At 36.1% G+C, this 12243-nt stretch overlaps 1 protein-coding gene across 1 annotated transcript in view; it reads left to right on the top strand.

Moving 5' to 3' along the window:
• kifc3 (kinesin family member C3) overlaps positions 1-12243 on the top strand; it is a 50103-nt gene continuing 37860 nt past the window's right edge. Inside the window, exon 1 of the mRNA XM_053500212.1 lies at positions 1-195. The gene's annotated coding sequence lies outside the window, so the exon portion shown is untranslated. The remainder of the gene's footprint in view (positions 196-12243) is intronic.

Raw genomic sequence — 12243 nt, 5'->3', positions numbered from 1 at the left:
TCCAGGCAGCGCGCGTTCCCGCTTGACTTTTCGGCTAGGCTTAACCGTTTTCTCATTCATATTTCACCAAACTCGGGCGACGTCTACGTGATACGATTTATAAAGCTGAAACATATTGTGCGGTACGGACGAAAAGACGGAAAATAGTCCCGAGTAGGAGGCGGAGGAAAAGTTTTGGCGTGTCGGCGTCAAACCGTAAGTTTGTTTCCTTTCCATACTTGGACTGTGTGTTGGAAATAGGGAGAAATATTCTAGGACATGTTTAAATTTTCCGTTTTGGGTTTCTGTATATCTTGTGTGTACTTGTGTTTGGTATGATTACGGACAAATATTCAGAAGTAGACTTTTTCACTTCTTTTAGAAATAACGTTTGACCGGTTAAGGGAGAAAAAGTTGAGATGACGTTGAAAAGTCTGGTGCAGCTTATTTAAGGTGGTGGTGTCCCAAATGGCAGGACGCGTGCACTTCATAGGGTGTAAGGGCCGTTGTTCGCTTCAAGTTCATATAGTGCACTTAATAAATATTTTAATGCACTTAATATAAATATGTATTAAGTGCATAAATAAATAATACAATTCAGTTAATAAATATTATTAAACATAATATACAGTAATGCACTTAATAAATATTATGTAATAAACTAGTCAAGTCCATGTGCCACAAGTTTGCTTTGTAAAACAAACAAATAAAATATGCCGGTGGTTTAGAGCAGGGGTGACACGACTGAAACTACTCCTACTATTACTACTACTACTGCTAATAATAATAATAATAATGATAATGAAAAAAAATATGATGATTAAGATACAGTACTATTACATACACACACACAAACAACGCTTAGTCATACACGGAGTAATCCTTTCAGTCTTTAAGTAAGTATCATGTTGAAGCAAAATCATAGTGTCTGGCATGACATATTTTTCTTCTCTGTGGACACCTAAACTCAGGTAATGAGTGAGTTTAATAGGCGTGTGTAAGGTATTTACAAAATTACACATGATGTGTCTTCAGTGCTCCTTCAGAAGCTCCGCCCCAGATCCGACCTTCAGTGCTCCTTCAGAAGCTGCGCCCCAGATCCTTGCTTTAGTACAGGTTCATAAACTTGAGTGCTCCGACCCAGAATCTTGCTTCTGCGCTCCTTCAGAAGCTCCGCCCCAATCGTTTGCTTCTGTGCAGCTTCCAAAGGTAACCCCAAATCCTTGCTTCTGTGCTCAGTAAGAATTGTTTTGTGGTTTGTGTCTGTCTTATAGTTTATAGAACCAACACAGTGTATATATATATATATATATATATGTATGTATGTATGTAAGTTTTAAAGTCTCAGACGTTAATTAGCTTGTTAGGCCATGAATCAGCAGCTGGGAATGCACTACACAACAGACAGACTGAGAACAAATTAATCCCGACATTAGAAGGACACATTTAATTTTTCATAGCGGACTCTGAACGCTGTCGCATAGCGTATGCTGGTCACGATTGGAGAGTACATACTGTCTATAGCCATTGAACATAGTGGAGGCAGTTTTCTTGTTTTTGTTTTGTTTTTTTCCCCCCTCCTCTGCATAGATGCTGGCACATATTAAAACTGTCTGTCTTGCATCCATGTTTGGTTATTTTTCTTCTTCTGTTTCTTCTTTATCTTAAGAGTTTACTTTTGGTGCATTAAGTTGGCCTCATGTGTTGTGACAAGTTCTGGAGTCTATGATGCCTCATCAGGCAGAGTTGTTAAGTGTATGAGCCACTGTTTTTGAATAGTCATAAATTTTTTTTAAAGAGGCCAGTCAGTCAGTTTTTACTACCAGTCTTTTCAAAATCTTTTAGAAAAGTAAAGTTGTGTAGTATATTCCCAGCTTAACCAGCTGACTGAGGGCCAAAAAAAGAAATTTAATTGAGGCCTACAAAGCAGGGGAAGGCTATAAAAAGTGTTTCGAGCTCACAATTTCCAGTGTCGAAAATGTCTTTTAAGTAATAGTAGAGCTAAGGCAGGATCTGGAAGACCAAGAAAACTTTCAGATAGAACTTTATACGCTGGGAGAAAAAGCTAATCAAAACTTCAAAATGATCTTAAACAGCCTGTGCATATAAGATAGCCCAGGTATATCTCCAAAATAAGTAAGTTGGGGATGAGTAAACAAACTTTTGATTACAACTGTATGTTTGTAATTATGGGCTTGGTAACCAGTAGTTCCAGTGCTAAAGTAAAGAACCAAATGTCAGAGACATCTTAAAGTCATCTACATTTGATGGTAAAAAATGTCCAAACTGTCCCTTGTTTTATACCATGTCACTGGTTGAATTCTTGAATCTGATTGGTCAGATTTTTTTTATTGAACAGCAAATAAAATATACTGTAGATACTTTAGATGAAACCTTCTGTAAGAAGACATTTAAATTGAAAAAAATGGAGTTCATTGGCACAGAGTTTTGAGTTAAACCTGTTTCTAGGAGTTCTTGGCTGCAAGCAAAGTTCAGGACAGACAAAGTCTTTGGTTATGTAGGTGGATGTACTGCTTTTTGTTTTATCATTATTCTCTTCAAGAAAGTTAAAAGAGGCTGGTGGGGGTATGTCCGTTATGTGGGTATGACTGTTTATATGTACAGCATATGTGATTACAGGATCTTGGTTGTTTTGCAGATGTTCCATATTGTTAGCTGTAACTGTAAACTGTTTACAGCACATGATGTTGCTTTTTTACAAAAAAAAAAGAAAAAACATAATAATCAAAGAAGAAAAAGAGAGCGACTTTAGAGCTGAGAGTGTAGAGGGCTTTAAAAACAAGCCTAGGGCCGTTAGACATAAATGTATATGGAACATTGTGTCTTAAACCACTCCTGTCTTCCCTTTTAGGCTGCAAAGCACCGCTACCCAGCCTTGTCCTAGGGAAAGTTAACAATTTTTAGTATCTATCCTATGCTACTTATGTTTTTCCTATTCCCAGCCTATTAAGACACCTTTTAGGAGGTTAAATAGGTGATTACAGGACCTAGATCAGTGCTGTCTGTAAATCCTTTGCTCATGCATGAGTCAGAGCCGAGAGCAAGGTGAAGTGTCCTCAGGAGGTTTACTGTGAGAAATAAACATTGAGGTGGCTGTTGTTTAGGGTGGCGGTTCATCCTGCTATTCTGGTCTGCTCTGTAAAATGAGTGAATACGCAGGAACTAGTTTCGGGAGCAATAAGAGTTGCATAACTTTTCAGAAAAAGGCACTGAAACTAGAAAATTCCAAGATGTGACGAGAGATGCTATTTAGATTTTTTTTTAATTAAAAAGGTTTGAACAATACAAAAAGATAGCACAGCTACATTTTTTCACCATAATAGGGTTCTGAATGTAGTCCTGTCTGCAAGACAAATCACAGGTTTATATTAAAGTGCTCATTCTGATACATGTTCATTCTAGGTGCTCTGAGCAATCTAAAAAAATATGTTAAAAAATGGAGGAAGGTCTTAGTAGATTCTCTGCAAAATAAAAAGATGCTGTAAGTAGACAAAAATTATTATAGAAAATAATAATTTAAGAAGGTGTGGTATAAAAAACATAGAGGCGTTGTAGGAAAATCATCTTTTTTTATTTAAAGCAAAATCTATATGTATGTGACTACACTGACAAAAAAAGAGAGAGAGAGAGACAAAATCCATGTAACGACGTATCGCAGTTTTTTCATTGGACAATTCATGTGTCGCTACACTGACTCAAAAACTTATTTTAAAATACATTTTTATGTTTATATGTTTGCATTTAAATTGGTAAAATGGTGCAGTTCATTTATAATCCTAAACTATTCATACATTGGCAGGCAGAACATCATCCTATGGTAGAAGTAAATTGTTTGCTTTAGAATTGTAACAAAATTTTAACAAAATAATAATAATAATAATGGTTAGATTATTTATAAAATAAAATACAAATTGAATCGGCATCTACAGTACATATCATGATAATAACGTATCGGGTCCACATTGGGCAATTACAGAGCCATGCAAAAGTATTTATATCCCTTGAACTTTTCTAAATTTTGGCATGTTACAACCACAAACCTTAATGCATTGTATTGGAATTTTATGTGATAGATCAACACAAAGTGGTACATAATTTTTTTTTTTTTTTAATTTTCAAAAATTCAGTCAGTATTTTTGTAGAACTACCATTCTCTGTTACAGCTGCAAGTCTTTTGGCCTCTACCAGCTTTGCAGCCCTTTCAGAGTTACCATGATGGGCTTCTTGGCTGCTTCTCTGCTTGATGGAAGGTCATGTCTTAGTAGGTTTGCAGTCGTGCCATACTTTTTTCATTTTTGGTTGATGTTCTGAACAGTGCTCTGTGAGATGTTCAAAGCATAGGATATTGTTTAGTAACCTAAACCTGCTTTAAGCTTCCCCGCAACCTTATCCCTGGTCTGTCTGGTGTGTTCCTTGGGCTTCATGTTGCTGTTTGTTCACTAATGTTTTATAACAAACCTCTGAGGACTTTACAGAACTGCTGAATTTTATACAAAGAATAAATTACACACAGGTGGACTCTGTTTACTAATTGGGTGACTTTTGTAGGCAGTTCTTTCAACTGTATTTTACTTTTTTTTAAAAAGCATTTATCATTTTCCTTTTACTTCACGGTTAATGCGCTTTATTACCTGATATCTGCAGAAAAAATATTTATGTTTGTGGTTGCAATGTGACAAAATGTGGAAGTTCAAGGGGTCATGCCAGGCATGACAAAGCACCAATATGAAACACTTAAGATCATGCCCTTTGTTAAAATATGATAAATTGTGAAAGCTGTAGGAATTTACACAGAGAGAAAGTAGGTTATGATTTCCCAGTATTTTTTTTTCTTACAGCAAATAAAAATTGTTTGACTTTGGAGATCTTATTTAAACATTACACAAGGACTTAAGCCATGTTGTCTTCTGGGTTTTGTTTCTGTTTCTGTTAAATCTGAAAGGCAGTTGTTTGGATTGGGCCCCATATGAACTCACAATTTTTTTTTAAAAGATTACTATAAAAAGATTTTCAGAAGTGATGTAAAGCACTCAATAGAGGACAGTGCTTGGTGCCAGCTGCATGATACCAGCAGATGGCACTCTTCTCTTCTTTTTGTGCCACTTTACATCTGGCCGCTCGGTCTATTCCAGAAACAACAGAAACTCAGATTATCACTATTTGATGTTGAGCTTTAAAATACTTTAGATTGGTAATAAACAACACATTTTACAAAAATGAAAAAAAAAAATTCTTAAATAGGGGTGCATGGTATATGGGTATAAATTGAAGGATCTGTTTAAATTTTAGTGTGTAACAGAATAATTGTAATGTGCTACTTGGTTAAGCAGTCTTAATGCCAAGCCTATCACAGTTATCCATATACAGTAGTTATCTCTCTCTCTCTAATATTAATTTCATTGTCTTTCTGTTTATCTCAGTCTAGCTGTCCGTCTCTCTGTATCAGTCTGCAAGTTTTTTTGTTTTTCTCTTTAAGGTCTGTCAATCTTTCTCTCTCTCTCTCTCTCTCTCTCTCTCTCTCTCTCTCTCTCTCTCTGTCTAGCTCTAGTCTGTCTCAATGTCTCTTTCAGTCTGTCTTTCCCTTTTTCTAAGTATTCCTAAATATCTCTGTGTGTCTGTCTTTCAGTATATGTCTCTCTGTCTGTCTCTCTTTGTTGATGTTTGTGGTGACTGTGGGTTACTGATTGAAGTAATGGGGGTTCAGGTCACAGCACCAACAAGCTGATTCTCTTGGGCCCTTAAGCAAGGCCTATAACCTTTTTTTTTTCTCCAGGGATTCTGTGTCATGGCTGACCACATGCTCTGACACCAGCTTTGAACAAAGAAATTCACTGTTTTGTAAGGTAGATTACAAATAATAGTATCATCATCTTCTTATGTCTGTCTCTGTCCAATGCTGTTTTTATCTCTGTCTATCTCAGGTTCCATTTCCATCTTTTTTGGTTTAACTCCCTTCTCTGGTGCCTCTCTTATTCTACAGCAATATCTATATCAATCTTTCTGTCATTGTCTTTTTTTGTTCTGTACATCTCTTATTTCTTATCTCTGTGTTTCTGTCTATCTATCCATTTGACTTTATATCGTCTATCTATCCATCTTTGTGTGTCTTTTTTCCTATATCTATATGTGGTAACATATGTTAAATATATTTATGGAAACATATTTTCCTGACTTGTACAAATAGCACTGTCACACTCCTTAATCATGATTGAAACATTTGAAGGCTGATACTTACATTTATTCATAAGTGAGTACTATGGAACCTTGGATTACGAGCATAATTTCGTCCCGGAAGCAGGTTCGTATTTAAAAAAATATTCGTAAACTAAATCAAAACTTAAATTATTCGTTCCCCAGCACAAAAAAAATACATAAAAATACTTAACACAAAATATAAAGTAGAAATAAAACAAATTAACCTGCACTTTACCTTTTAAAAAAAAGTAAAAATAAATCCTGACAGATTTGTGTGCGCTTTTTGTGTGCTCGTTTGTGTGCTCGTTTGTGTGCATGTGTGTGGCTAAAGTAAGGAGCACCTCCCCTGCCCCCCTTCTCATCTTACACAGTTACCCTTCCTCCACACTTTTCACACACGCGCACCCACAACAGAAACACTGTTTTATCAGAAAAATAAATAAGAAATCTCTTTAATTTCACTCGATTAAGCGACACAATAATGGCATCACTGCTGTAAAGTAAAAATAAAACAAATCAACTTGCACTTATCTTTGAAAAGAATCGCGACAGAGCAGTGTTTCTGTGTAGGGCAAAGAGAAAATGTGTGTGTCTGTGAAGAAGAAAGTAGGAGAGGTCTCTGTGTGTGCGCGCATAGATTTTTTTAAATTATCCTAAACAAACTTGGCACATAATTCACTCTATTCTAATTTCTGCCAGTGTGTGGAATAGAACAGCTAGAGAATTATAGAGGAATGGCAACATTTTACCACTTCAAATGCAAACATGAATAAAATTAATATATAAAAAAAATCGATTTTGGAGTCAGTGTGGTAATACATGAACTCTTAGCATTATGTCAGCTATTGCTAAGGCTTTAATTATTTTTCCAGACAAACAAAATATGCAACTAGCCATCCCTGTTTATGTCCTCATGGAAGAGAGGTTCCAGGTATGTAGATCAGGTCGAAATTTTTCTTCTGTGTAAGACTTTCTAACTGCAATGACACGATTACATGGATCATTTTATAAATTGTGTGTCCATGTAAATAGATCCTGACCTCCTGTAAAATGATTAAAGACGGTCCTACGCTGTTTGTAGTAAGCTCTAGAATGTATTTTTCTGACACTGGTTTTAATTTTTTTTTCTGAAGTTGCCTGCAGTTGCAGCGAGGCGTCCTGTAAAAATAGCACATGTGGAAAGCATCTGTGGGGCCACAACACAACAGCATGGCTACTTCCCTTTGTGTATGTGTCTGTGTGCGCCCTCGTGCCTGGACGCTGTGCTGGAGACTCTGAGTCACAAAAAAAGATTGTGGTGTTCACTCAGGATGTTCTCCATTTATTCACCATGGCAAACACACACTCACACATGCGGACATGCACATGAGCGCACACACATGCCCTATTTAAAATGTGCCCTGTGATTATGGTGCCCACCCGTCTAACGTGATGTGTAATTATCCCCTAAAATAAAACGCACTGGGCATGTAAGGACAGCCATGCCAATTGGACTGTTGGCTCTTGACCAAGAGAGATTTATCTTGATCTTTGTCTCCATCACTCCTTCCTTCTATTTTTTCACTTTTTTTATATGCATCTAGTCTCATTGTTTCACTGTGTCTGTATGGCATTTGTGTCTGTCTCATTTTGCTTGCCCCCCCTCCCTCCCTCCGTCTCTGTCCATTGGCTTTTTATCATCCCCCATGTGTTTCTGTTTCTCTCTTGCTGTGTCTGCTTCTATCTTTCTCAGAATTTCTCTTTTCCTGTTTCTCCCATCCTCTGTCCATCTGCCTGGATTTCTGTCCCCCCACCCACACTTACTTCTAATGATTGAACGCATCTCTCTTTTATGTGTTTGTGTTCCTGTCACTGTCTTGATGCATTAACTTCTCTTAAAATAACCCCTCCCCCCTTTTTCCAATTTGTCATACAGTATATTCCTTACTTCTGCAGTATCTGATAATATTGAGTCATTACTGATGTGAAGTTCAAATAGGGACATTTAAATAGAGATCTAGAGTCTCCACTGAGAACTGACATGGGTTGTTAACTGTTTGTGAACATTATAAGCAAAGGGCTGGTAGAACACTGCAGTGAACTCTGAACCTCGTTCGGGTGGCACTCTAAACAGAAAAGCAGACACTGCGGGTTGTTTCAACATTATATAACTTGCTGCTTGAATAAAACAACAAGACTAATACATATTCTGATGTTGACTTCCTTTGGGCATATAAAGTTTAATTATCAACTTTTACCTTGATCGTAATACAAAAGAATCTGCCTTTAAAACGAATATTGGCACTCGGCCATAAGATAAGGTCTACTATAAGTATATTGCTATGTATTTAGTTTTAGTAAGATATACGCATGATGAAAGGTTTATTATTGCAGCAATTAATTATTTTTCCCATGTGTGGTTTGTATGGAGTGGATAAACAATGTCTTTATGATTTGGGTTAAAGCAGCCTAGACTGGAACTGTGACCTTTTTTCAGAAGATAAATAATCTAAAGCAATGGATATATTCTAGAGTACGTAAACTAGCTGAAACTAGAATGAGGATGCATTTTTATTGCTCTGGTACAACAAATGTATAAAAGGATAAATTTTAATAAGTCTCTCAGTACCATATACACAACTTACATTAAACTGTTAAATATCTGTTCAGTTTTCTTCCAAAGGACCCCAAAATATCTGTGGACAAGTGATGGAGACACATGTTAGAAAACATGCAGTAATAATTATAGGTGGTTCTTCAAATTATTGTGGGTAATGCTTGAGCAAGAAGTAAAGTAAACCTTTTTTTGTTTTGTTTAATTAATGTCTGTGTTACAGCTTTTTATTCTAATTAAACACATCAATAACCAATCATTAATGATTTAATAACAAAATGTATTTAACTGTTGGTAGTAAATCAATCATTGTACAGTACATACAGTAGGGAAAAATCAATGAGCCCCAAATAGAGTAGGAAACAGTTTTTTGTCAGATTTTGTCTCTTCATTCTTAACAAGATCACTAAAAAACATAATGTCCAATATTTTACATCCCCTAAACTACTACACTTTTGTGGCATGCAGGTTAATAGATACTTGAGCTCCAGAGAAATATTATGTAAAACAATATTGGTTGATGCATTTTTAGTTGGATAAATTAATGATTGATCAAAAATTCTTAGTCTAAATGAAGTACATTTAAATTCCATGTGGTAACACTGATAAATTATTTCTTCACGGCACAGAAAGAAAACGGTGCAATTTAGGGTAAAACCCTATTGGCTAAAATGTGGGTATATTTCTCCATTTTACAGAGTGTGCCTTCTGACTCTATAACTGTGATTGATGGGCATAAAATGAGGGATGTAAGATAAATGAGTAGGATAAAAAACCCTGACCCCAAAAGTTTGCAAGTTCAGTTGAGTGCATTAGGGGGAAATACTATAAACATTTAATGGTGCTTAGGCCCCGGATACCAGCATTATCACTCAATGAAATTGTCAAGCTGCAAGAATGTAAACAATTTCTGTACAAAGAAAACTGTAACTCAGCTACATGACATGGCAGGTTTCTGTAAAGGAGTGTCGGTTGGGTGGACATGAATAACTGTGGACTTAAGCACTGTTTATCATTTTTACAAAGAAGCACTTACAGTTTTATCAGGGGCGGGTTTGTGTGTATCCAGGTGAACGAACTATAACTAGTTTCGGATATGAACTCAATAACAATCGATAAAGCAGGGTGTACACCCTGATGGAAACAGTTGAGGTTGTGCAGAGACATTTAATATATAATAACAGAAGGTGAAATAGAGGTTAATGCGTCAAGCTGTTAAAACACAAAATGCAGTATAAACTAATATCATTATCAAATGTTTTGTCCAAACTATTTTTGGGTAATTTAGGAAAATGTAGGGGTGTTTTTTTTTTTTTTTAATTTTAAAGTATTATGGCATATATTATGTAATTAATTATAAATTGAACTTAATTTAATTAATACATTTAAAACATTTTGACCATTTCTGATTTAAAGAGTAAGCAGGATGGCATATTTTTCATTAAAACATTATCAGCTGGATTTTTAGTGATTCTACTGATGTGTAGCAAATGAATAAAAATATAGCAGCAGATTTTTAAATAATCTTCATTGAAATTTGCTATGTAGTAAATCAATGTGTTATTTATAGCTGTAGCTTTTATTTTTGCAGATTCCGCACATTTTTGTAAACTGATAGTCACACACATTAACAGTTAATAATCAATTATTCATTAATAATTAATAATAACCAGGGACACGTTTCCTCCTCAGTTTAAGTTTTATTTAAACAATCCTACCGGAAAAAATACGATGTTTCTCATGTACTGATTTTTATTCATTTCTTTCTGGCCCTCCACAGTATCAACGTTGGCCACCACATATTTTTTAAACATTTTTAAATGATTTTAAATGTGTAAAATCTTGTTTTTGTGCTAAACATTGTGCACATGAAGCACTAGTGAAACGCGATCACGTTTCTGAGCTGTCAATTCACTGAAAGTGTTTTAGAACAACTGAGATCAGTTTTGTGTCTGAGCTCTTTATGCGGAAGCAAAAAAGATTGCAGAAGGGCAATAAATAGTAACCAGGCTGACTCAATCTGATGTTCAGGAAAGGAATCACAGAGAGCTGAAATTTTAAATAAGTTATTAGGGAATATAGCATTCCTAGTAAGGATAGCTAAGCTAACATTAGCTTACAGCTGGGTTGGCGAGATTTCCCCTAGGTCTGCAGGATTAATCGAAAAAACATCACAATCGTGATTTATATATACATACATGCGATCTTATTTTTAAATGGGATTGTATGTATTTCCCTGCATTCTTATTCATGCTGCATTCAGATCATCTACATTCATTTATGTACTTGACGACGATCCCAGATTCTCAGGGAGCAGCACTCATTTGTCACATTCACACAGTTTTAAACAAAACTATTAACTCAACAATCAGACCAGAGATTAACGAATGAATTAGACATACAACACAATCACTTCTCTTATTCCTCTTGCTTATTTATCCGTTGTATATCAGTGGCTGCTGCTAGCTTTTAAAACAAGGGAAGCTCATATTAGGCCTTCATCATAAAATTCATTATGTTCTTTGCACTTTTCATGCCTTTTGTATGCCCTGTCAAAGTTACCCAGATCCCCAAAACCCACATTTGACAAAACACATCCCATTCCCTGAGAAGGTTTCTTCAAGAGGCATGGCCAACAGTACATTTTCTTGGTCACAGCACTTCCAGTCAGTCAGTTTACCTTGTCATACCAGGAGAGCTAAAAAGACCTGTTATTTTTTCCAGATTTTTGCACCAGATCAATCTTGGGCATTGGTCTGCCCTGCTGTTTAATTCTGATTCTCTCCTCAAAAGGAAGACTACTAAATGGTTTTGCCAAAAGCAGGTCAACAATATTAGCACCATCTGCATCTGCCATTATGCACAGCTTGCTAGCTGGCTAGTTTCCCCTTCCACGAGCTACTTTAATTATATGAACGAACTAACTTAACAATGCTGAAATAAGGAGTGTGTGCTGCACGGAAATGTATGACAAGAAAATCGTGTCAAACAATCTACAATAGATACCTGATTCTGAACGAGCTAGTCATGAAGTTGAACGTGTTCTAGCGCACTTTTATTAAAACCAATATAAATACGACGAAATATGAGCATTTATTTTCTGACACAGTAGAGGAAGCGGAGCTTTCCTTGTAGTCTTAGAGCAGGCACCACTGCTGTCTATGTACATGTAACAGGCAGGCAGCCCTAAACAGACTACTCGGTTTACTTGGTGGAGTTTTAGTAGAACCTGGATATTTTGATGCCATTAATCAGAGTGTAAACCTGTGCCCTGCGCTCATATTTTATGTTTGCTCGCTCTAGTTCTTACTCATGCTCAATATCACACCCCTGTGCTTACTCAATTCCACCCAGAGACTAGAAGAGGGACAATACCAGCCAATCAGAAGCTTAACATATTAGTTAATTAAATCTAACGGATTAATTCTAGCTGTTACACAGAGTCTCTGAGATCA

The sequence above is a fragment of the Clarias gariepinus genome, chromosome 7 (genome assembly GCF_024256425.1).
Source record: "Clarias gariepinus isolate MV-2021 ecotype Netherlands chromosome 7, CGAR_prim_01v2, whole genome shotgun sequence".
Taxonomy (NCBI): domain Eukaryota; kingdom Metazoa; phylum Chordata; class Actinopteri; order Siluriformes; family Clariidae; genus Clarias; species Clarias gariepinus.
Note: the sequence above shows the minus strand (reverse complement) of the source record. Positions and strands in the feature narration are given on the sequence as shown.